This window comes from Macaca fascicularis, chromosome 10, assembly GCF_037993035.2.
Source record: "Macaca fascicularis isolate 582-1 chromosome 10, T2T-MFA8v1.1".
Taxonomy (NCBI): Eukaryota; Metazoa; Chordata; class Mammalia; order Primates; family Cercopithecidae; genus Macaca; species Macaca fascicularis.
This window is the reverse complement of record NC_088384.1, coordinates 55196088-55222398: the sequence shown is the minus strand read 5'-3', so window position 1 is coordinate 55222398 and position 26311 is coordinate 55196088. Positions and strand designations below refer to the sequence as shown.

General features: G+C 41.3%; 1 long non-coding RNA gene and 1 other non-coding gene across 3 annotated transcripts; both read left to right on the top strand.

The window, feature by feature from the left end:
• Window positions 1–1231: 1231 nt before the first annotated feature.
• On the top strand, window positions 1232–21224 carry LOC102115697 (uncharacterized). Of its 2 annotated transcripts, XR_006689771.2 has the most exons (7): window positions 1232–1399; window positions 1996–2093; window positions 10528–10595; window positions 12581–12610; window positions 13625–13774; window positions 20083–20172; window positions 21065–21224. It is a non-coding gene; the product is annotated as an uncharacterized lncRNA (long non-coding RNA). The 2 variants fall into 2 exon arrangements; XR_006689772.2 differs by lacking the exon at window positions 12581–12610.
• A 2908-nt stretch (window positions 21225–24132) lies between these two features.
• On the top strand, window positions 24133–24236 carry LOC135965801 (U6 spliceosomal RNA). Its single transcript, XR_010578914.1, has one exon. It is a non-coding gene; the product is annotated as a U6 spliceosomal RNA (small nuclear RNA).
• Window positions 24237–26311: the final 2075 nt, after the last annotated feature.

Below are 26311 nucleotides of genomic sequence, written 5' to 3'. Positions count from 1 at the left end.
CCTTTTTCTTATTGGTAAGTGTTCTTTATATATTCTGGATATTAGTTCTTGGTTGAAGATATTATTGCTAATATGTTCTCCATTCTGTAGGTCGCTCTCTCATTCTCCTAATGGTGATATTTGTTGGACAGATATTCTCATTTGTAATATTATACATTTTATTTCTTTTTTCTTGCAACAGAATAGAATTTTCTTAAGGATATTTAAATGAAGAAAACAGCATCTTCCAGTGGATGAAGGGGTTTGAGCAGAGGGAGGGAGGTGGGAATGTCAGGACCTTGGAGGACACAGGTGTCACCTGACCCTCAGGGATGTGTAAGAATCTGGAGCCGGGGGGGAGGCTGCAGGAGTTTTGGTTGGGACAATCATGGAGGCTTTCCAAAGCCATGCTGTGGAGTTGGTCTTCCTTCCTGAAGTCCACAGAGAGCTGAAGTTTTGAGCAAGGGCTGTCAAGACCAGAGCTGGGGTTAGGATTATTCATTCAACAGCAAATGCCTGATGTGGTGAAGTGGAGTCAGAGAGAGCCCCGCCTAGAAAGACTTGGGGCAGCCTCATAGAGAGGGCTTAGCACTCTTTCTCCCCAAAGGCATATAGGCTGGGGATGGGGTGTGGAGACACATTCATGGATGCTGTGTCTTTAAGGATAATGCCACAGCCCTCTCTGGCTCTGACTCAGTCTAGAGCTGTCTTTCTGCTCTATGGAAAAGCTCAGAGAACAAGCAGATGAGTCAGAGGTTCACAGGGCAATCCTTCATCCATCAGTGCTCTGGTAGCATTGGAGGAGATGGGGCAAGTCTGCCAAACTCCTCTCGCTGAAATCTAAACATCTCAGAACCCAGATAGGGACATGGAAATCATACGTTTTATTTTGAAAAATATCATCACTCTTCTAAAAATATTTAAGGTGACTAACAAAATAATAGCAGTAACATCTGTACTGTATCCTTAGGCCAGACCCCATACTGGTCATTATGGTAGGAGACGCACTTGGAGCTATGCACAGAGAGGATGCCAAAAGCAGAGGCATGTGATGGAAAATAAGGCAGGAGCTCAAAGAGCCTGTGGTGGGGAGTTGTATGTGTCCACCTGGCCAGGCTATAGCACCCAGTTACTCAATCCAACACTCATCTAGGTGTTGCTCTCAAGGGAATTTGTAGATGGGCTAACATCTACTATCAGTTGACTTAAGATAAGGAGATTACCTTCAGTAAACTGAATAGGCCCCATTTGATCAGTTAAAAGGCCTAAAGAGTGGAACTGAGGTTTCTCTGAGGAAGAAGAAATTCTTCCCCAAGACTGCAGCATCATCAGCTCCCGCCTGAGCACTTGCAGCCTGCTGACCCGCCCTGAAGATGTCGGAATTGGCCAGCCCCACAATTTCATGAGCAGATACATTAAAGTAAGTGTTTTTTAATTTCTCTCTCTTTTTTTTATGTCTCTCTCTACCTCTACCTCTACTTCTACCTCTTTATCTCCATCTGTACCTCCGTCTTCATCACCATCTCTATCATCTCTATCTCTGTCTCCATCTCTATCTCTAAGTGTGGTTTCATATCTCTGTCTACATATCCTGTTCTTCCTGTTTCTCTGGAGACTGCAGGCGAATACTTAAAGCCAAGGTCAATGGAGCAGTGGACAATGAGGACCAGTTCTCTGACCTTAGTGTCTTCTTCAGTTTCTCTCTCTTACTCTGCTGTAGCTACAAAGACCCTCTTTCTGGTCTTCAAATGTTCCAAGCATGTTGTAGCTGCCAGACTTTGGCACTTGTTCCCATCACCCAGACAGCTCTTCCTCACAGCCTGAGCATCCACTTCATCTAGGGGTCTGCATAGAAGCCACCTCAGGGAGAGGTCTCCCCTGGTGGCTCGAACCTACAATATCCATCACCATCATCCTGTCTTTACTCAGATAGTTTTCTTCCCAGTGCTTATCACTGCTGGCTAGTAGATAGCTTTTATTTATTTATTTATCTATTTTTTATTTATTTATACCCAGGCTGGAGTGTAGTGGCATTTTCTTGGCTCACCGCAGCCTCTGTCTCCCAGATTCAAGTGATTCTCCTGCCTCAGCCTCCTGAGTAGCTGGGATTATAGGTGAGTGCCACCATGCCCAGCTAATTTTGGTATTGTTATTTTTATTTATTTTTTGTTATAATTTAAGTTCTAGGGTACATGTGCACAATGTGCAGGTTTGTTACATATGTATACATGTGCCGTGTTGCTGTGCTGCACCCATTAACTGGTCATTTACATTAGGTATCTCTTAATGTAACATATCTCCTAACATATCTCCTAATGCTATCCCTCCCCTCTCTCCCCACCCAACGACAGGCCCTGGTGTGTGATGTTCCCCACCCTGTGTCCAAGTGTTCTCATTGTTCAGTTCCCGCCTATGAGTGAGAACATGTGTTTTGTTTTCTGTCCTTGTGATAGTTTGCTCAGAATGATGGTGTCCAGCTTCATCCATGTCCCTACAAAGGACATGAACTCATCCTTTTTTATGGCTGCATAGTATTCCATGGTGTATATGTGCCACATTTTCTTAATCCAGTCTGTCATTGATGAGCATTTGGGTTGGTTCCAAGTCTTTGCTATTGTGAATAGTGCCGCAATAAGCATACGTGTGCATGTGTCTTTATAGTAGCATGATTTATAATCCTTTGGGTATATACCCAGTAATGGGATGACTGGGTCAAATGGCATTTCTAGTTCTAGATCCTTGAGGAATCACCATACTGTTTTCCATAATGGTTGAACTAGTTTACAGTCCCACCAACAGTGTAAAAGTGTTCCTATTTCTCCACATCCTTTCCAGCACTGTTGTTTCCTGACATTTTACCATCTGACTGGTGTGAGGTGGTATCTCACTGTGGTTTTGATTTGCAATTCTCTGATGGCCAATGATGATGAGCATTTTTTCATGTGTCTGTTGGCTGCATAAATGTCTTCTTTTGAGAAGTGTCTGTTCATATCTTTTGCCCACTTTTTGATGGGTTGTTTTGATTTTTTCTTGTAAATTTGTTTAAGTTCTTTGTAGATTCTGGATATTAGCCATTTGTCGGATGGATAGATTGCAAAAAATTTCTCCTGTTTTGTAAGTTGCCTGTTCACTCTGATGCTAGTTTCTTTTGCTGTGCACAAGCTCTTTAGTTTAATGATCCCATTTGATATTTTGGCTTTTGTTGCCATTGCTTTTGGTGTTTTAGACATGAAGTCATTGCCCATGCCTGTGTCCTGAATGGTATTTCCTAGGTTTTCTTCTAGGGTTTTCATGATTTTCAGTCTAACATTTAAGTCTTTAATCCATTTTGAATTAAGTTTTGTATAAGATGTAAGGAAGGGATCCAGTTTCAGCTTTCTACTTATGGCTAGCCAGTTTTCCCAGCACCATTTATTAAATAGGGAATCCTTTCCCTATTCCTTGTTTTTGTCAGGTTTGTCAAAGATGAGATGGTTGTAGATATGTGGTATTATTTCTGAGGGCTCTGTTCTGTTCCATTGGTCTGTATCTCTGTTTTGATACCAGTACAATGCTGTTTTGGTTACTGCAGCCTTGTAGTATAGTTTGAAGTCAGATAGTGTGATGCATCCAGCTTTGTTCTTTTGGTTTAGGATTGTCTTGACAATGAGGGCTCTTTTTTGGTTCCATGTGAACTTTAATATAGTTTTTTTTTCGGATTCGGTGAAGAAAGTCATTGGTAGCTTGATGGGGATAGCATTGAATCTATAAATTACCTTGGGCAATATGGCCATTTTCATGATATTGATTCTTCCTATCCATACGCATAGAATGTTTTTCCATTTGTTTGTGTCCTCTTTTATTTCATTGAGCAGTGGTTTGTAGTTCCTCCTTGAAGAGGTCCTTCATATCCCTTGTAAGTTGTATTCCTAGATATTTTATTCTCTTTGAAGCAATTGTGAATGGGAGTTCACTCATGATTTGGCTTTCTGTTTGTTATTGGTGTGTAGGAATGTTTGTGATTTTTGCACATTGATTTTGCATCCTAAGACTTAGCTGAAGTTGCTAATCAGCTTAAGGAGATTTTGGCTTGAGACTGTTGGGTTTTCTAAATATTCAATCATGTCATCTGCAAACAGGGGCAATTTGACTTCCTCTTTTCCTAATTGAATACCCTTTATTTCTTTCTCTTGCCTGATTGCACTGGCCAGAACTTCGAACACTATGTTGCAATAGGAGTGGTGAGAGAGGGAATCCCTGTCTTGTGCCAGTTTTCAAAGGGAATGCTTCCAGTTTTTGCCCATTCAGTATGATATTGGCTGTGGGTTTGTCATAAGTAGCTCTTATTGTTTTGAGATACATTCCATCAATACCTAGTTAATCAAGAGTTTTTAGCAAGAAGTGCTGTTGAATTTTGTCAAAGGCCTTTTCTGCATCTATTGAGATAATCATGTGGTTTTTGTTTTTGGTTCTGTTTATTATGGATTACCTTTATTGATTTGCATATGTTGAACCAGCCTTGCATCCCAGGGATGAAGCCCACTTGGTTGTGGTGGATAAGCTTTTTGATGTGCAGCTGGATTTGGTTTGCCAGAATTTTATTGAGGATTTTTGAATCAATATTCATCAAAGATATTGGCCTAAAATTCTCTTTTTTTGTTGTGTCTCCACCAGGCTTTGGTATCAGGATGATGCTGGCCTCATCACACGAGTTAGGGAGGATTCCCTCTTTTTCTATTGATTGAAATAGTTTCTGAAGGAATGATACCAGCTCCTCTTTGTACCTCTGGTAGAATGCAGCTGTGAATCTGTCTGGTCCCGGACTTTTTTTGGTTGATAAGCTATTAATTATTGGCTCAAAATTTGAGAGCCTGTTATTGGTCTATTCAGGGATTCAGCTTCTTCCTAGTTTAGTCTTGGGAGGGTGTATGTGACCAGGAATTTATTCATTTCTTCTAGATTTTCTAGTTTATTTGTGTAGAGGTGTTTATAGTATTCTGTGATGGTAGTTTTTATTTCTGTGGGATCAGTGGTTATATCCCCTTTTTTTTTTTTTTTTTTTTTTTTTTGAGACGGAGTCTCACGCTGTTGCCCAGGCTGGAGTGCAGTGGCGCGATCTCGGCTCACTGCAAGCTCCGCCTCCCGGGTTCCCGCCATTCTCCTGCCTCAGCCTCCTGAGTAGCTGGGACTACAGGCGCCCGCCACCGCGCCCGGCTAATTTTTTGTATTTTTAGTAGAGACGGGGTTTCACTGTGGTCTCGATCTCCTGACCTTGTGATCCGCCCGCCTCGGCCTCCCAAAGTGCTGGGATTACAGGCTTGAGCCACCGCGCCCGGCCTTATATCCCCTTTATCATTTTTTTATTGTATCTATTTGATTCTTCTCTCTTTTCTTCATTATTAGTCTTGATAGTCTATCAATTTTGTTGATCTTTTCAAAAAAACAGCTACTGGATCCATTGATTTTTTTGAAGGGGTTTTTGTGTGTCTATCTCCTTCAGTTCTGCTCTGATCTTAGTTATTTCTTGCGTTCTGCTAGCTTTTGAATGTGTTTCCTCTTGCTTCTCTAGTTCTTTTAATTGTGATGTTAGGGTGTCAATTTTAGATCTTTCCTGCTTTCTCTTGTGGGCATTTATTGCTATAAATTTCCCTCTACACACTGCTTTAAACGTGTCCCGGAGATTCTGGTATATTGTGTCTTTGTTCTCATTGGTTTCAAAGAACATCTTTTTTTTTTAAATTAATTATTTAATTAATTAATTATTATTATTATACTTTAAGTTCTAGGGTACATGTGCATAACGTGCAGGTTTGTTACATATGTATACTTGTGCCATGTTGGTGTGCTGCACCCTTCAACTCATCACCCATCAACTCATCAGCACCCATCAACTCATCATTTACATCAGGTATAACTCCCAATACAATCCCTCCCCCCTCCCCCCTCCCCATGATAGGCCCAGGTGTGTGATGTTCCCCTTCCAGAGTCCAAGTGATCTCATTGTTCAGTTCCCACCTATGAGTGAGAACATGCAGTGTTTGGTTTTCTGTTCATGTGATAGTTTGCTAAGAATGATGGTTTCCAGCTGCATCCATGTCCCTACAAAGGACACAAACTCATCCTTTTTTATGGCTGCATAGTATTCCGTGGTGTATATGTGCCACATTTTCTTAATCCAGTCTGTCACTGATGGACATTTGGGTTGATTCCAAGTCTTTGCTATTGTGAATAGTGCCGCAATAAACATACGTGTGCATGTGTCTTTATAGCAGCATGATTTATAATCCTTTGGGTATATACCCAGTAATGGGATGGCTGGGTCATATGGTACTTCTAGTTCTAGATCCTTGAGGAATCGCCATACTGTTTTCCATAATGGCTGAACTAGTTTACAATCCCACCAACAGTGTAAAAGTGTTCCTATTTCTCCACATCCTCTCCAGCACCTGTTGTTTCCTGACTTTTTAATGATTGCCATTCTAACTGGCGTGAGATGGTATCTCATTGTGGTTTTGATTTGCATTTCTCTGATGGCCAGTGATGACGAGCATTTTTTCATGTGTCTGTTGGCTGTATGAATGTCTTCTTTTGAGAAATGTCTGTTCATATCCTTTGCCCACTTTTTGATGGGGCTGTTTGTTTTTTTCTTGTAAATTTGTTTGAGTTCTTTGTAGGTTCTGGATATTAGCCTTTTGTCAGATGAATAGATTGCAAAAATTTTCTCCCATTCTGTAGGTTGCCTGTTCACTCTTATGGTAGCTTCTTTTGCTGTGCAGAAGCTCTTTAGTTTAATTAGATCCCATTTGTCAATTTTGGCTTTTGCTGCCATTGCTTTTGGTGTTTTAGACATGAAGTCCTTGCCCATGCCTATGTCCTGAATGGTACTACCTAGGTTTTCTTCTAGGGTTTTTATGGTATTAGGTCTAACATTTAAGTCTCTAATCCATCTTGAATTAATTTTCATATAAGGAGTAAGGAAAGGATCCAGTTTCAGCTTTCTACTTATGGCTAGCCAATTTTCCCAGCACCATTTATTAAATAGGGAATCCTTTCCCCATTTCTTGTTTCTCTCAGGTTTGTCAAAGATCAGATAGCTGTAGATGTGTGGTATCATTTTTGAGGATTGTATTCTGTTCCATTGGTCTATATCTCTGTTTTGGTACCAGTACCATGCTGTTTTGGTTACTGTAGCCTTGTAGTATAGTTTGAAGTCAGGTAGCGTGATGCCTCCAGCTTTGTTCTTTTAACTTAGGATTGTCTTTGCAATGCGGGCTCTTTTTTGGTTCCATATGAACTTTAAAGCAGTTTTTTCCAATTCTGTGAAGAAAGTCATTGGTAGCTTGATGGGGATGGCATTGAATCTATAAATAACCTTGGGCAGTATGACCATTTTCACGATATTGATTCTTCCTATCCATGAGCATGGCATGTTCTTCCATTTGTTTGTGTCTTCTTTTATTTCACTGAGCTGTGGTTTGTAGTTCTCCTTGAAGAGGTCCTTTACATCCCTTGTAAGTTGGATTCCTAGGTATTTTATTCTCTTTGAAGCAATTGTGAATGGAAGTTCATTCATGATTTGGCTCTCTGTTTGTTTGTTACCGGTGTATAAGAATGCTTGTGATTTTTGCAATTTAATTTTGTATCCTGAGACTTTGCTGAAGTTGCTTATCAGCTTAAGGAGGTTTTGGGCTGAGAGAGTGGGGTTTTCTAAATATACAATCATGTCATCTGCAAAGAGGGACAATTTGACTTCTTCTTTTCCTAACTGAATACCCTTTATTTCTCTCTCTTGCCTGATTGCCCTAGCCAGAACTTCCAACACTATGTTGAATAAGAGTAGTGAGAGAGAGCATCCCTGTCTTGTGCCAGTTTTCAAAGGGAATTTTTCCAGTTTTTGCCCCAAAGAACATCTTTATTTCTGCCTTCATTTCGTTATGTACCCAGTTATGTACTTCAGGAGCAGGTTGTTCAGTTTCCATGTAGCTGAACAGTTTTTAGTGCATTTCTTAATCCTGAGTTCTAATTTGATTGCACTGTGGTCTAAGAGACAGTTTGTTATAATTTCTGTTATTTTGCATTTGCTGAGGAGTGCTTACTTCCAACTATGTGGTCAATTTTGGAATAAGTGCGATGTGGTGCTGAGACGAATGTATATTCTGTTGACTTGGGGTGGAGAGTTCTGTATATGTCTATTAGGTCTGCTTGGTGCAGAACTGAGTTCAAGTACTGGATATCCTTGTTAACTTTCTGTCTCGTTGATCTGTTTTATGTTGACAGTGGGGTGTTAAAATCTCCCATTATTGTTGTGTTGGAGTTTAAGTCTCCTTGTAGGTCTCTAAGGACTTCCTTTATGGATCTGGGTGCTCCTGTATGGGGTGCGTATGTATTTAGGACAGTTAGCTCTTCTTGTTGAATTGATCCCTTTGCCATTATGTAATGGCCTTCTTTGTCTCTTTTGATCTTTGTTCCTTTAAAATCTGTTTTATCAGAGTCTAGCATTGCAACCCCTGTTTTGTTTTGTTTTTTTCTTTTTTTGCTTCCATTTGTTTGGTGTATCTTCCTCCATCCCTTTATTTTTAGCCTATGTGTGTCTCTGCATGTGAGATGGGTCTCCTGAACACAGCACACTGATGGGTCTTGACTCTTTATCCAATTTGCCAGTCTGTGTCTTTTAACTGGAGCATTTAGCCCATTAACATTTAAGGTTAATATTCTTATGTATGAATTTGATCCTGTAATTATGATGTTAGCTGGTTATTTTACATGTTAGTTGATGCAGTTTCTTCCTAGCATCAATGGTCTTTACAATTTGGCATGTTTTTGCACTGGCTGGTACCAGTTGTTCCTTTCCATGTTTAGTGCTTTCTTCAGGAGCTCTTGTAAGGCAACCCTGGTGGTGACAAACTCTCTCAGTATTTGCTAGTCTGTAAAGGATTTTATTTCTCCTTCACTTATGGAGCTTAGTTTGGCTGGATATGAAATTCTGGGTTGAAAATTCTTTTCTTAAGAATGTTGACTATTGAGCCACCCTCTCTTCTGGCTTGTAGAGTCTCTGCTGAGAGATTCGCTGTTAGTCTGATGAGCTTCCCTTTCAAAGGGAACTTTGAACTTGTCAAAGTCATTCTCTGTCCAACTTTGTTCCATCACTGGCGAGGAGCTGCATTCCTTTGGAGAAGAAGAGGTGCTCTGATTTTTAGAATTTTCAGCTTTTCTGTTCTGGTTTCTCCCCATCTTTGTGGTTTTATCTACCCTTGGTCTTTGATGATAGTGACGTACAGATGGAGTTTTGGTGTGGATGTCCTTTTTATTTGTTAGTTTTCCTTCTAACAGTCAGGACCCTCGGCTGCAGGTCTGTTTGAGTTTGCTGGAGGTCTACTCCAGACCCTGTTTGCCTGGGTTTCACCAGTGGAGACTGCAAAACAGCAAATATGGCAGAATGACTAAAGTTGCTGCCTGATCCTTCATCTGGAAGCTTCGTCTCTGAGGGGCACCTGGCTGTACGAGGTGTCAGTCGGCCCCTACTGGGAGACGTCTCCCAGTTAGGCTACTCGGGAGTCAGGAACCCACTTGAGGAGGCAGTCTGTCCATTCTCAGATCTCAAACTCCATGTGGGAGAACCCCTACTCTCTTCAAAGCTGTCAGGGATGTTTAAGTCTGCAGAAGTTTCTGCTGCCTTTTGTTCAGCTATGCCCTGCCCCCAGAGGTGGAGTCTACGGAGGCAGGCAGGCCTCCTTGAGCAGCAGTGGGCTCTACCATGTTTGAGCTTTCCAACCATGTTGTTTACCTACTCGAGCTTCAGCAATGGTGGACGCCCCTCCCCCAGCCTCGCTGTCACCTTGCAGTTCAATCTCAAGCTGCTGTGCTAGCAGTGAGTGAGGCTCCATGGGCATGGGGCCCTCAGAGCCAGGTGTGGGATATAATCTCCTGGTGTGCCATTTGCTAAGATCATTGGAAAAGCTCAGTATTAGGGTGGGAGTGTCCTGATTTTCCAGGTACTGTCTGTCACGGTTTCCCTTGGCTAGGAAAGGGAATTTCCCAAACCCTTGCCCTTCCCGGGTGAGGTGATGCCCTGCCCTGCTTCGGCTCACACTCCATGGGCTGCATCCACTGTCCAACCAGCCCCAGTGAGATGAACCCGGTACCTCAGTTGGAAACGCAGAAATCACCCGTCTTCTGCATCACTCATGTTGGGAGCTGTAGACTGGAGCTGTTCCTATTCAGCCTAATTTTTGTATTTTTTGTAGAGGCGGGGTTTCTCTATGTTGGCCAGGTTGGTCTTGAGCTCCTGACCTCAAGTGGTCCACCTGCCTCAGCCTCCAAAAGTGCTGGGATTACAGGTGTGACCCACTGCACCACACCATAGCTTTGTTTTAATTGTCTCTTGCTCACTGGAATAGAAGCTTCACAAGAGCAGAGATATACTTTTTATCTCTCACCTCTTAGACCTCAGCACAGTGCCTGCCACAGAGTGGGCCCTCAGTGGGTTCAGATTGTGGTGGGTTTTGACTGGTGGGCTCAGTAATTGTAAGGAGTTGAAAGCAGATTAACCACCTGATATCCTCCTGGCAGCCATGGACTCCTGGAGAGACGCCTTGGAGGGAACCTGCGAAAAGATACCAGCAAGAAACAACTCGGAGGTACCTGAAAGTTTTTCCTTATCTCTGATCCACGTTGCCTGGCCACGTTGGTCATAAAGAAGGCCTTATGACACATCTCATAAAAGCAACCCTAGCCTCTCGATCACTTGGCAATTTGGGGGAGGAAAATCAGACACTGAAAATGAAAGTGCACAGTGGTAATATATGGTATCACATCCATCATTCTTTACAGCAACAAGAACGATGGCCTTTTGGAAGCAGCAGTTGCACCTAAAAGATAGGCAGTTTAGACATGTCTTGATAGAGAAGAATTACCCATCTCACCCTCATCCCCCCACATCCCCATCCTGATCCCAAGGAATGGCAGAATTACAAAGAAATCAAATGCAGGGCAGATTTAGTAGGGATTCAAGGCTTTGGTGCTAATAACAAGATGAAGTTTTAGTCTACCAGGTATCAGCATATTCTCAGTCTGGGCGAGGGTGTGGCTGCCCGTTAGACAGGACTTGGTGGGATATGGGAGGACTCACTTGCCTCTAATAGCGCTCAATAATTTGTCCAGGGTGCAGAACTGGGGCCATGCAGGCTTAATTAGTGTTGACAAATAGCAGTCCCAGGTGATGGTTCTTACACTTGGCTTCTGTGTGAGAGTGAGTTTATTTTGAATTAATGAAGCTGGAGTGGGAATAGATATCTAGAAATTACAAACATAAGCTTATGAGAGCCAGTTGATAACATAAGCAAGTGAAGCAAGGTTTAAAGCAATAGAGAGTAGTGGGGATTGTGGTTAACCTGAAGGTGCAAACCCCACCTAAAGCAAGAAGCCACCACTCAGTTTCAGCTGTTTGAGGCCAAGTGGGAGTGTGAGACTGGTGTTTCCAATCAGAATTTATGGGAGGAGCTAAAAAAAAAAAAAAAACCTCTTTTATGTGGGATCTCTTGATTTTAAATATTGGCAGCTAATTTTAAAATGTTCTAGACTAATCCCTTATCTTAAGATGGGGAGTTGCAGGCCAGGCCAGAAAGGGGACGAGACTTGCTCAAAGCAGTTCAGCAACTTTGCCACAAGATAGGGATTGTAATTTCATTGCCTGACTCCTAGTTTAGTGCTCTTTCCTTTTCACTTCAGCTTGCTTTCCTCTTTAACAAAAGTCTTTAGTCTCTCATCCCTGGACCCAGAAAAGACAGGGTAAGGAAGAAATTGGCTGGGTCGGGGGATGTCTAAGCAAACAAGTCCTAAATTTTACAAGAGCATGAGATAAACACAATTATTTTAACACACTCTAACTCAGCAAAGTTCTGGATTTAGGGTACAGAAGCCAGGGACTGAGGATATCAGGACTGGAGAGTCAGGGGTGCTTTGCAAAGATGTGTGCTCCTCCTGGACCATCTGCAGTGTTCTGGGGCATCCCTTGTGGAGCACCTCTGAGCTCTGAGCCAAATGCGTCCCTTTTCCTTTTATGCTAACCAAGTTTCACAAGAACAGATCCTGTGGCCTCTGACTTAAACCACAGTAGTTGTAAGCTGTCCTTGTAGGAGTTCTCTGGAGCAGAATAATCATGCAGACCATGGAGAAAAATCCGTCAAGATATATCTGGTCTAGCCACCTATCATAACTCAACAGCGTCTTCCTTCTGCTCCCTGGCTTAGACTCCCTGAGCCCTTATCCTCCAAAGCTGGGCAAATCTTTCACGTTTGGCAATATGGGGGACACAGTTTGCATTACACAAATCAACAATGTCATCTCAGAAGAGACCAAATAGGAAATAAGAGGCTTAATGGGATTTATCAATTACTGTCTAGGACCATATTTCTTTGGGAAGTGATTGTTTCACAGAATCTAATGTCTCATAGTTTCAGATTACTTCCAACCAGGACAGCCTACAAGATAGCAGTACAATCGGGAGAATTGGGCAATGTAATTATAGTATGGAAATGATGTTGATCACTCAAGCAGAGTGTAGACCTTGAATCTAAAACCTTGCTCTGTCTTCTCACCCATTTTCCATGGCTCGCACTTGAAGCTGTAGCCACCACACCCAGGAAACCTGGAGGTAAGCTCACTCCTACTTGGAAGCTAGAAGGTGGTCAAGTCCCTGTGTAGGGTGTAATAAGGTGTGGGGCAAGGGATCAGGACCAAGCAGGGACTGAGCAGTTGGGGCTAACAGGAACACCTCAGGGGTGACCCATTGCCCTAGTTTATGATGGTAACAATTTCCCAAGTACTTAATTTCCCAAGCATATACTTATGTGTGTGTGTATGTGTATGTGTGTGTGTGTATGCATATATATATAACTCCTAATTCTTGTTACATATTAACAAGACTATGTATATGTATATATGTGTGTATGTGTGCGTATGTACGTATATATACACCTTCCTCCCTCTCATCTTCTTTTCTACCGCTCATCCTTTCTTTCATCCATTCATCTATCCATCATCCATCCATTATTAAATATTTTCTTACTATTTTCCTTCCTTTTCTCCTTCTTTCATTTGTTCATTCCTTCCTTCCTTCTTTCCTCCCACGCATCCTTGATTTCTTGCATCCATCCGTCCATTCATCTATACATTATCTACTCTTTGTTATTAAATCCATCCATCCTTCCTTCCTTCCTTCCTTCCTTCCTTCCTTCCTTCTTCCCTCCCTCCTCCTTCCCTCCCTCCCTCCCTCCTTTTCATCCATTTATTTACTGAGTACCATCTCCACATGAGACAATATGTAAGGTTTTTGACGATACAGAGATGAATTATTTCAACTACTCATTGAGCATATGCTATGTGCAAACATACCTATACGTAGCTTCCAGGTATAGAAAAACTCATTATTCATATTGTTCATCAAATATTTGTGGATGATTGATAAGTTTTTTGGACTTACTACTGCTCGTCAAACCCATTTCCACTTTTACTTGAGCACACAGTTTAAACTACATTTTCAAGCCTTCCCTGCAGTGAGGTGTGACCAAAGTGACTGAATTCTAGTTAAAGGAATGTGAGCAGAAGTGATGTGGGGTAGTTCCTGACCTGGCCATAAAATGTTCCTGCTTTTTCCACAACCTTCCAGCTAGGTTTCAACACCAAGGATGACCCTGGAAGGTCACTTGTTGAAACTGGCAGAGCCATCAGGAGCCTGGGTTCTTGAATGAACCAGTGGAGCAGAGCCCTCCTTCCCTCCCCCATCCTCTGGTGCCCTGAACCTGCATTGCATCGTCAGGTAAGTAAAACCTGCACTGATTGAGTTGAGGAGAAACATGAAGGTTGTCAATTGCAACAGTTAGATAAACTTTATAACAGGTGCTGGGGGAATGAACATTCATGCAGACTTTTTTTTTGGCACCTACTACAGTCCAGGAAACATAGTGAGTGGCCAGAATGAGGCACAGCTCACTCATTCAAACAACTCTACTAGGCTATGGTGCTGCAGAGATAGATTCATAACAATTTCCACAAACAATCATTAGGTAATTAGTATGCCCCAGTCGTGGAGTTAAACTTTGAGGACACAAAGAATAATTCATTCAAACATGGATTAAGTTTACTACTACGTGCTTGACACCGGGTTGAGTATTAGGGAATCAAAGATAAACATAACTGTTCTCTTCAAGGGGTTCACAATCTGGTGGAAGAGCCACATCACGTCCTGGTGTTGCAAGTATGGGAAGTGTTCAAATAGAACTTTCCATGAGATTCCATGATGACCCAGGAAATTATCTCTGCTTGAGGCTGAGGGAGAAGAGGAGGGAGCATGGAAGGCTGCAATAAATGGTGGTTTTAGATCTCAGCTTTGAAGGATGAATATAAGTTTTCTAGGCAGAGAATAGGTGGAAGGGAAATCCAGGCAGAGGACACAGCGTGTGCAATGGGGGTGTGTCCTGGGATCAATGAAGAGTTCTGTGTGTCTGGAGCTCAGGGACAGGGGCAAGGACAGAAGCAAGTGAACAGGATGGCAGCCTGACTGTATGGCAGATGCTCTCCTCTTTCTCCCTGCAGGGTTTGTGTGACTGGACTTAGCAGGGCTAACAGGCTGAGATTAATCCCATCCTGGACTGAGGCGGGAGTAGACATTCTGTCTGATGCCTCTCCCACTGGACAAGGACTGGGGTTCATTTTAAAATGATATCTTAATGAGGAACCTCACGATGTCATCCTGCTAATATCATCCCCATTTTATGAATGAGTAAATTACTCATTCAGATGACACGGCTGTTTGAGCCCAGGTTGGCACTTAAGCCTCCAAGTGAGATTGCATTTATAATGTGCTTGTGGCCCCTGTAGAGTAGGAAAGGGGTTTCCAGATCAAACAATGAGGCAGAGGCTCTGAAAATCTTGGGGTGATTGACTATATTTGGCAGAGGCCAAGGAAGTTCCCCTTCCAAACACTAACCAGAACTAGTTCCACCTGGCACTCGTGTGTGTTTGTGTGTGTTCGTGTGTGTTCATGCGCACGTGCGCACGCCTGTGTGTGTGTGTGCATGTTTGTGTGTATGTGTAGTGTAGTGAGGGGTGTAAAGGTGGGAGAGTCGTAGCTGAGCCAGGTACAGCCTGTGCTGTGCTAGGAAGGAAGAAATCTCTCCCTGAGCCAACGTTAATATAAGCTTGGCAGGTTCTGCGCAGGCCCCCAGTTGATTATGCCAGTGAATGCTGGGGAGGAAAAGATTAAGCTGCCAGAGTGGGGTGTGAATGCACATTACACAGGGTGACTACACACACACACCCACACAGCCACACACCAACCCACACAGCAACACACAGACCCACACAGCAACACACCAACCCACACAACACACCGACCCACACAGCAACACACCAACCCACACAGCCACACACCAACCCACACAGCCACACACCGACCCACACAGTCACACACTGACCCACACAGTCACACACTGACCCACACAGCCGTGCACCCACACACTCACACAGTCATACACCCACACACCAACCTACAGAGCTACACACCGACCCACACAGCAACACACCAACCCACATGGCCACACACCGACCCACACAGTCACACACCGACCCACACGGCAACATACCGACCCACACAGCCACACACTGACCCACACACCCGTGTAGCCACACACCCACACAGTCATACGTCCACACACCAACCCACCCACATAGTCACACACTGACCCACACAGCCATGCAGCAACACACCCACAGAGTCATACACCTACACACTAACCCACAGAGCTGCACACAGACCCACATACCTACCCAGCCCCACACACCCACACAGCCATATACTGACCCACATGGCCGTACCAAGGTGATCAGAGTCTGGAACACTCTTTCTATAGACTGACCGCAAATTGGATTTCCTGTCAACTCTCGCACTTGGAGTCACAGCTCAGGGTATTTGAAGAACACACTTGGTGGGGCTCACAGAGCCATCTCGCTAATTTGGGGCAGCCCAATCTGTGGAGTTATAAAGTGTTGCTTTTCACAAGGTTACTTCGCTGGATGGGTTTTGTGCAGCTTTGAAAATAAGACTTATTCCTAACAGAGCTTTCCTCTGGGGCTGTTGTTCCATTACTGTTTTTATTATTTATTTGTATGGGTGTGACATGGTCGGGGGAGGAGAAGGGGCGTGTGTGTGTGTGTATGTGTGAGAGAGACAGAGAGAGGGAGAGACCATGGAAGCTGGTTGGCCCCATCTAAAGCATTTGTATGAAGTCTCTTCCAGAAATGTGTTTACGTGACAGACTGTCTCAGATCCAGCAAGGAGAGGCTGCTTTTTGGCGAATATTATCAATTCCAAAATGTGTAATAAATACACATTTCACAAAAGCAATATGTGTTTTAAAATATAATATGTGCAGACAATCTTATAAATCACTAGCTTGACACTAGTCAGCTGGAGAGGTTTCTGGGGCAATGGTGATGTACATGTGCGTGTGTTTTTAATAATGTCAGCGTATGCATAATCTGTTTGAAAAACAACAGCCAAGCCCTTTCTACCTGCCACCTTTACAATACGCATTTACCCGGAGCCTGCTGTATCCTAGACTCCCAGGCAGATAACAAGGGGGAAAGGAAAGGAAAGGAGAAGGGAGGTGAGGAGAGGGGAGGGGAGGGGGAAAGGAGGGGGAGAGAGAGAGAGAGAGAAGAAAAGAAAAGAAGAAAGTATAAATATGAATAAGATGTGAAAGTTCCACCCATCTCAGGATATATTTCCCGGATGGACTTGACCAGCTGAGGCTTCAGATGTCAAAAAGTATGCATTTTATGGTGTTCACGCAGAGGTTTGTGTGATAATATTACATGAGGCAGAGCCACAGACTGCAAGAGAGGGGAGGGTTTCATCCGATCCCCCATGCTGACACACCCATGGAGCCTCATGCTGTCATGGTGTGTTAAGGGCTAAATGTCAACCTAGAGTATACATTTTCTGCCCTTTGTCAGTTGGTGATACCCTTTGGATTTTTTTCATGCCCACTTTAGTGTTTCATGGTTGAATGTCACTTTCCTGGTATAGGTAGTAGTGGTCACAATGGGATTTCTGACTCACAGTTACCCTCTACTGGATCCCTTAACCTCTTCAAGGAGTTCCATGGGCCTCATCACCTCGTGGGTACTGCCTCACAGAGCATCAGTATTCTAACCCTAACCCACGGTTGTCTACCTATCCTCCCGCCCCACCAGAACTAGCAAAGAGAACCAGCATTTCTCAAGTGTTGCAACCAAGTTTTCAACATAAAAATGAGACCAGTGCCCAGAGGAGGTAAAGTATATTTATAAATAAGAATTCTATTACAAAGTGCAGGTTATAAAGTGCAGCCTGGGCAACAAAGTGAGACCCCATCTCTACAAGATGAAAAATTAAAAAAAAAAAAATAGCCAGGTGTGGTGGTGCATGCCTGTAGTCTCAGCTCCTCGGGAGGCTGAGACAGGAGGATCCTTGAGCACAGGAGTTTGAGGCTACAGTGAGCTGATCACACCAGTACACTCCAGCCTGAGCAGCAGAGAGAAACCATCTTCAAAACAAAAACAAAAATAGCAAGTACGGGAAAAAAAGAATATATGCCTATATTTAGGTAAAAGGATATTCATTTAAGTGTTGGTCATAATACTGAAAAACTCAAAGCAAATTAAATTCCCAAACAAGGAGAGATTATTTAAATGAGTTATGGTACATTTGTGCAGTGGAATACTATACAACCATTGCCAAAAAAAACCCAAAATAATTTAGAGACTTAGAAAAGGTTTCATGATAGTAAATGAAAAAGCAGGTTATAAATCAGGCCAATTTGAGAGTATTTTATATTCTGTTACGTTTGTTATTGCTGTCATGTGTTACTTATGGAAGGCTGCAAAGTGCTACATATTCAATATGAGTTTAATGTTTTAGTATATAACGCGTTCACATATGTTAGTTTTATATAGGTTTATATTTGGAAGATATGTCTAGAAATGTTAACATTCGTCATATTGGGAGAGGGGATTCAGGATCATATTTATGCTCTTTGCCTATTTGCATTTGTTTCTGCAATGAATAAAAACTGTTTTGTTTTGTTTTGTTTTAAATTAGAGGGTTTTTTTTTTTTTAAGAAAGAGTCTCATTCTGTTGTCCAGCATGGAGTGCAGTGGCACAATCATAGCTCACTGTAAACTAAACTCCTGGGCTCAAATGAGCCTCCCGCCTCTGCTTTAAGTAGCTGGGACTACAGGCATGCAACACCATGCCTGGCTATCTTGTATTTGTTCGTTTGTTTTTACTTTTAGTAGAGACAAGATCTCACTATGATGTTGAGGCTGGTAATAAGAATTAAAATGTGTTTTTAAAGTATTTTAGTGTCCTAGGAAAATAAGCTGACACTTAAATGTTTAAGTCTACCACGGGCATAAAAGAAATCAGGCAGTAGAAGAAAATACTAAGCAGCAGGTGCCATTACAACTTGACCTCTTACTCCTTTAGGGAACTTCATTGGTGGATGTCCATGTTTTCTCATTCTCTGGGTGCCCCATTAGTTGGTAGTCACCCCAGTAGCAGGCCTGGATAGTTGCAGGATGAAGCCAGTATCAGATTCCAACCTTTCCGTTCTTTCATACAGACAACCAGAAATGGGTAGCGGCCAGAAGAGAACAAAATGACCCCTTCTCCTTTGTCTTAAAGTAATTGTAAGTGAAGGAAAGGGCTCAACGCATGTCCTTGGGGATGGTCATCATCCTCTTTTTTTCTCTACTGGCCCACCCAGAACCTTATACCTGATTGTCATAATATCAGTAAGTGGAATGACCTCAGAAAACAATACCAGAAAGAGGATGAGAATAACATTGATAAATGCAAATAGCTGCCTGAAAGCAGGTGTCAGCAAAGTTTTATGGGAACACAGTAACACATATTAGTTTACCTATTGTCTATGGCTGCTTTTTCATGATAGTGGCAATGGAGGAATTGAGAGTTAGGCCAGGAGCTCACAATCCCCCAGTATAGACTATCTTGATGTTTTATTATAGATCTATTATTTGTTGTCTGACTTCTGTATCTGAAATGTAATATCCATGAGGGCAAGAATGTGGTTTCCCTAACAGGCCTTTCCTTAGTATTAAGAATAGTGCCTGACACATAGTAGGCACTCAGTAAATCAATATTGAATGAATAAAACTGAACACAAAAATGACAAGTGAAGAACTTAATCATAACTTAAGAAAACAGAAGGCAAGGAAAGGAAGACAATTTTATGCAACTGCACCATGTTGCTAAGGAATGAAATAACATATATGTTTTTAAAGGAAATCAAAGATTATTAAACAATGAAACGAGAAGAAAGACTGCAAAGCGAAAGAAACTGAGAGCTAAAACACCACCACCATGGAACTGACAGATAATCTAATTAAAATAGCAATGATTGAAATACTTAGCTAAACTAAAATTCTGATATAAAGGCTTCATTTAGTCATGATGAGTGCAGAGAATAAAAGACAAAGCAATAAGAGACAATATAATCAATAATGGAGGACAGTCAAAAAGTGATCAACGTAAAAACAATTGATGTTCCTGAAGTAGAGAACCCACCAATGAAAAAACCTGTTAAAGATAGAATAGCCAAAAGATATGAGATAACAACATTATAGATAATTAGTGATAGATTCATAGAGAAACATTAACTGTAAGCTATGTTCTAGTTAAATTTTTTAACTTTGAAAACAAAAATTGTTTAGATTTCTAGGCAGAAATGCAAATCACCAGCAAAGGGTCACCATCCTTTTTGGATGAAAATTAGATAATCTCTTGGCTTTGCCAAACCAATGTTTACTGGTGGACAGGGGAGTAAAAGCCTACTTAGGACTTGGTAAAAGAAATGGAACTGTGGAATGATGGGAAAATATGAAAGGAAAAATTTGTTAATTTTGCAAGAAAATATCTGAAAAAATAAAAGATGCACACAAATGGGCACATACACACAATCTGACTTCAGAAGTTTTCTTCAGAATTGCAATAGTTTTTTCTTTTTTCTTTTTTTTTCATGTAATGTGTAATTTCGGCGTATCTACTGGATTCCTTTGAGGTAGCTTTGTGCTGTGAGTTGTAATGAATTCTCATTTGGTTGTTCCTAAAGTTGGCTTCCCCATGTCTGGCCCCAAATCAGGCCGAGTAATCAGGTAAGCTGCCTCTGCAACTCCCTGATGATGTTTATATTGTCTGATTAGTGTATTCCACAAACCTTTGTTATTGTTATTGTTTTTCTTAAACCACTTAATTGATGTATGATTGACATATAAAAAGTGGTACATATTTAACATATATATCTTCATCAGTTTGGGGATAAACAAACATCCCTGAAACCATCACCACCATCAAGGTTATAAACAAACCTGTCACATCTCAAAGTTTCCTGCCACCCCCTTTATTATGATTGTTGTTGTTTTGATAAGAGGACTTAACAGAAGATCTACCCTCTTAGCAATTTTAGGTACACAGTACAGTATTGTCAGCTATTGGCACTATGATGAAACTTTGTACCCTGTAACCATCACTTCCCAATCTCCCCCTTCCCCCAGCACCTGGCAACCACCACGCTACTCTCTGCTTCATATTTTAGATTTCACATGTAAGTAAAATCATACAGTGTGTGCTACCTGTATCTGGCTTATTTCACTTAACATAATGTCCTCTGGGTTCATCCATGTTGTCACAAATGAGAGGATTTCCATTTTGGGGGGGCCGAATAATACTCCATTGTGTGTATACACCACAATTTCTTCATTCATTCGTTCATCAATCAACATGTAGGTTGTTTCCATATGTTGGCTGTTGAGAATGCTGCCATAAACATGAGCGTACAAATATCTCTTCAGCATACTGATTTCAGTTCCTTTGGATATATACCCAATATGGGAGTGCTGGACCACATGGCAGTTTTACGTTTAATTTTTTGAGAAACCTGAGTACTATTTTCTATAATGGCTGTAACAATTTATATTCCCACCAGTAATATATAAGGTTTTCCTTTTTTCCACATCATCACCAACAGTTATCTTTTTTAAAAAACAGGAGCCATCTTCATTGTGGATTTGATTTGCATTTTCCTGATGATCAGTGATGGTAAGCATGTTTTCCTATATCTGTCGGTCATTTGTATGTCTCCTTTGGAGAAATGTCTATTTACGTCCTTTGCCCATTTTTTCAATCAGGTTATTTGTGGATTTTTCTGCTATTCAGTTGTATGAGTCTCTTAGGATATTAAACTCTTACCAGATAATATGGTTTGCAAATGTTTTCTCCCATTCTATAGGTTATCTTTTCTTTTTTTTTTTTTTTTTTTTTTTTTTTTGAGAGGGAGTCTCGTGCTGTCGCCCAGGCTGGAGTGCAGTGGCGCCATCTCAGCTCACTGCAAGCTCCGCCTCCCGGGTTTGCGCCATTCTCCTGCCTCAGCCTCCCCAGTAGCTGGGACTACAGGCGCCCGCCACCACGTCCGGCTATTTTTTTTTGTATTTTTTTAGTAGAGATGGGGTTTCACTGTGTTAGCCAGGATGGTCTCGATCTCCCGACCTCGTGATCCGCCCATCTCGGCCCCCCAAAGTGCGGGGATTACATGCTTGAGCCACCGCGCCCGGCCTATCTTTTCATTTTATTGATTGTTTACTGTGCAGAAGCATTTTAGTTTGATATAGTTGCACTTGTTTATTTTTGCTTGGCATTGTATCCAATATCCAGGATCTTTTCCCCTATGTTCCCTTCTAAGAGTTTTATGGTGTCAAGTCTTACATTTTAGTTTTTAATCCATTTTGAGTTGATTTTTGGGTGTGGTGTACAGCAGGGGTCCAATTTCATTCTTTTGTGCGTGGATACCCAGTTTTCCCAACATCATTTATTGAAGAGACGGTCATTTTCCCACTGTGTATTCTTGGTACCCTTATTGAAATTTAGTTGACCATATATGATGGGTTAATCTCTGGGCTCTCTATTCCGTTCCATTGGTGTATGTATCTGTTTTGCACTAGCCTTTCTACTATGCATAGTTGCTATCACAGACTACAAAAACATCTTAGGTATTTTTTAATTTTTGCAGTGTCTTATTTGTGGAGCTAGTGATTGCTTCATTGGCTCCGTTGCAGGACTCTGTTCTGAGAGAAGCAGGATTAATATTTCATGCAACCTCCCGCAAGTTGCAGCTACTATATTCCTAATGTCTTCAGCCTGTTTTGTTTGAGAGATGGGTTCTAGTGCCTGCCAAGCTTCTAAGTACAAAGAATAATACCATTACTGAAAAGGTCCAAAACCACATGAATGAAAAGATCTGATTGCCTTTACAATGCCATATAAGACATGAGAAATGTACAGACAAAACAATCATTCAGGGCTGGGTGCATTGGCTCAGGCCTGTAATCCCAGCACTTTGGGAGGCTGAGGTGGGCGGATCACTTGGGATTAGGAATTCGAGACCAGCCTGGTCAATGTGGTGAAACCCCATCTCTGTTTTAAAAAAATATAAACATTGGGCCGGGCGTGGTGACTCAGGCCTGTAATCCCAGTGCTCTGGGAGGGACAGATCATTTGAGGTCAGGAGTTCAAGAGCAGTTTGGCAAACATGGTGAAACCATCTCTACTAAAAATACAAAAACTAGCTGGGGTGGTAGCGCATTTTTTCCCCTAATAATTCCCTACCTCACTCCCTCATAATCTCTAAGCAATATATGTGTTTCTCAAACCTAATGATGTAAAACCACACAGTATGTAATGAACAGTGTAAAAGTTTTGTGCAAAATCATTGGAGAAGAAGGAAAACCCTGGCTTCCTTAGCTCTCAAAATTAAATAGAAAAGTAATCAGAGATTTTTACATAACCAGGATATTATTAGTTTTGTTTCTTAATGTCAATTTTAAGCATTTAACAAAATACAGACTAGACATCATGTGCATTATTAAATACCTCTTACTATGGAAATGTGATAGTCAATATTATAATTATCCAGGATTGTAATCTTGAAATAGAAATGCTTAATCATATATTTGTTTCCTATATAGTTTTCCATGTAGAGCTTACCATGCAGTATTTTTTCTTCATAATACTTAATACAATTGTAAATAATGAATTATGCTGTAATTACTTATTCACTGTGTGACATCCTTCTAGGCGTCATACATTGTGTTAATGGCTCAAATATTTCACAATCCCTCTGATTAAAGCTATTGCCTTGAGATTTTGCATTTTCTTCCACAAAAGAGGACATTTCTCTGCCCCTGGATTTGGGGTTTGGGCATCTAACTAACTTGTTTTGACCAATGGAATAAAGCAGATCTTATGGAGAGCTAGTTCCAAGGCAAGAATCCAAGAGACCTTATGTAAAATGCTGTTCTACATGAGCTGATGCCGTCATCATGAGAAATACACACCTGGTCTAGCCTATTAGCCTGTGGAAGAGAATGAAAAACATATGAAACAGAACTTTCCCATCGAAACAAAACCTACCAAATCCAACCAAGAGCAGAACCCACATGTCAGGCATTACTCCTATGTTTGCAGTTTAGCTGCTTACTTGTGCATTTGCAAATACCAATGGGGCTTGCTATAGGTTGCATTTGATGGGGGCAGCTTACTTGATGTTATGGTCTGAATGTATCCCCACACTTCATCTGGTAGAAACATAATCCCCAATGCAAGTGTTGGGAGGATGGGTTTTGGGGAGGTATTCAGGTCATGAGGGTTCTGCCCTCATGGGTGGATTAATATCAGTATGAAAGGACACAATGGAGGGAGTTTGCCTCTCTCTCTTTTGTCCTTCCAACCCTTCCACCTTTTCTACTTGGTGAGGACACAGCATTCCTCTTCTTCAGAGGATGCAGCAACAAGGCACCAACTTGGAAAGAGAGATGAGGCCCTTACTAGATCTGAACCTGCTGGTGCGTTGATCTTGGGTTCCAGCCTCCATGAAAAATACATTTCTGTGCTCTATAAATTACCTAGTCTAAAGTATTTTGTTACAACAACACAACCAGAGTAAGACATCTGGTATATTCTGCTCTACAGCCCATCCACCCTGCTTTTGTTGTATTTTAACACAGACATGTTCTACTCATAGTATTGCAGAAATGCTAAAAAGCAAATAGAAATGCATGCAGGTGCTTACCTCAGCAGCACATACACTAAAATTGAAATGTTACAGAGGTTAGCATAGCCTCTGCGTAAGGATGACACACAGATGCATGAAGCATTGCAGATTTTTGTAACACAAAGGATAAATGCTTAAGGAGACGGACACCCCATTTCCCATGATGTGATTATTATACATTGCCTGCCTCTATCAACATATCTCATGTACCTCATGAGATATTTAAACATCTGTTATGTACCCACAGACATTTAAAATGAAATATTTAAAAAATGTATGAAGGCCTTTGAAGCCTAGGCTTTGAACAGACATACCTTCATTTCTGCCTCATTCTATTAATTAAAGCAAGTCATATAGGGAGATATATTCTGCCTTTATCAGAGAAACTCTAAAGTCATATGACAAAGAGCTCAGAGAGAGGAGTGAAAAATAAGGATTATTAATAAAAATTCATTTCTAGCTTTTCCCATATCCACCTAGATTAAGAAATAAAGTATTACTAGGACCTTAGAAGTCGCTCTGATGTCCTTACTCAGTTATTATCTCTGACCTTCCTCCTCCATATTAACAATTATCTTGACTCCTAGCTACATAGATCAGTTTTGCTAACTTTTATAAAATGAAATCATAAAATCTGTATTTATCTGTGTTGGGATTCTTCATTTTAATAAAATTTAGTGAGATTCATGACCATTGTTATAGGTAGCCATAGTGAGTTCATTTTCATTGTGATTTAGTGTTACATTTTAGGAATATGCCACAATTTGTTTATTGTCAGTCATCTACTATTGATGAATATTTAGGCTATTTTCAGTTTGGGGATATTATAAATAATGCTGCTGCAAACACTTGGCAAACACCTATAAGCTTCTCTTTTGCCTGCATACTAACAGTCGGTTTGCACAGGCTAGAAGACTTCTGACGGCTCCACATCCTCTTTAACACTTACAATTGTTAGTGTTTATTTCATTCTATTTTTATTACTCTTTTTTCTTTTAGACGGAGTCTCACTCTTTCACCCAGGCTGGAGTGCAGTGGTGCGATCTTGGCTCACTGCAATCTCCACCTCCCAGGTTCAAGCGATTCTCCTGCCTCAGCCTCCCGAGTAGCTCGGATTACAGGCATGCACCACCATGCCCAGCTAATTTTTGTATTTTTAGTAGAGATGGGTTGGCCAGGCTGGTCTCGAACTCCTGACCTCAGGTGATCCGCCTGCCTTGGCCTCCCAAAGGGCTAGGATTACAAGCATGAGTCACTCCTTCCAGCCTATTTTATTTTAGTTTATTTTTTTTTTAGAGACAATGTCTTGCTCTGTCACCCAAGCTGGAATACAGTGGTGAGATCATGGTTCCTGGCAGCCTCGACCTCCCAGGCTGAAGTGATATTCCTGCCTCAGGCTTCCAAGTAGCTTGGACTACAGGTGTGTGCCACCATGCCTAGCCAGTATTTTAAATTTTAGTCATTTTGGTAGATATTCATTAAGTGGTTTATATTATGTACAATTTTTATGCTTTTGTAAGTGGTATGAATTTTAAATATAATTTTACTTCTTTATTGCTCATATATAGAAGTATAATATTGATCCCTGACCTTGCTAAATGTACTTATTAATTTTAAGTTCATATGTGGATTCATTTACATATTTTACATACACAGTTGTGTCACTTACAAATAATGAGTTTCTACTTCCTTCTCATTTTTATACCTTTTGTTTCCTTATTGCACTGGCTAGAACCTGCAATATGATGTTGAATACAATGTTGAAAAGAAATGGTAATAGAAGGTATTCTCATTCATTTCCAAGCTCTCAGGGAAAAAAATATTATTTTCCCAATAACTGTAACAATTGATGTAGTTTTTCGTAGCTACCCTTTATTGCTTAATTCCATTTCCCTAATTAGCATGTAAGCTCTACGTTCTTTAAATCTCCGTTTGGGGTTGTCCTCGTGATTTCGATGTGTTTTCTGACTTGTTAAAATCTAATATATGTTAATACTGTTACCACTTTTGAGAAAACATAAGGACTGTATTACTTTAATTTCATTTTTTCTCCCACCTTTTGTGCTATTATTGCCATGTGATGTATATATTGCCAAAATGCTTCTTTTATCATTGCCTTATATAGCCAATATCCATTTCTGTTTACCCATATGTTTACATTTGAATTTCTCTCAGCCTTTCAGCGGCTG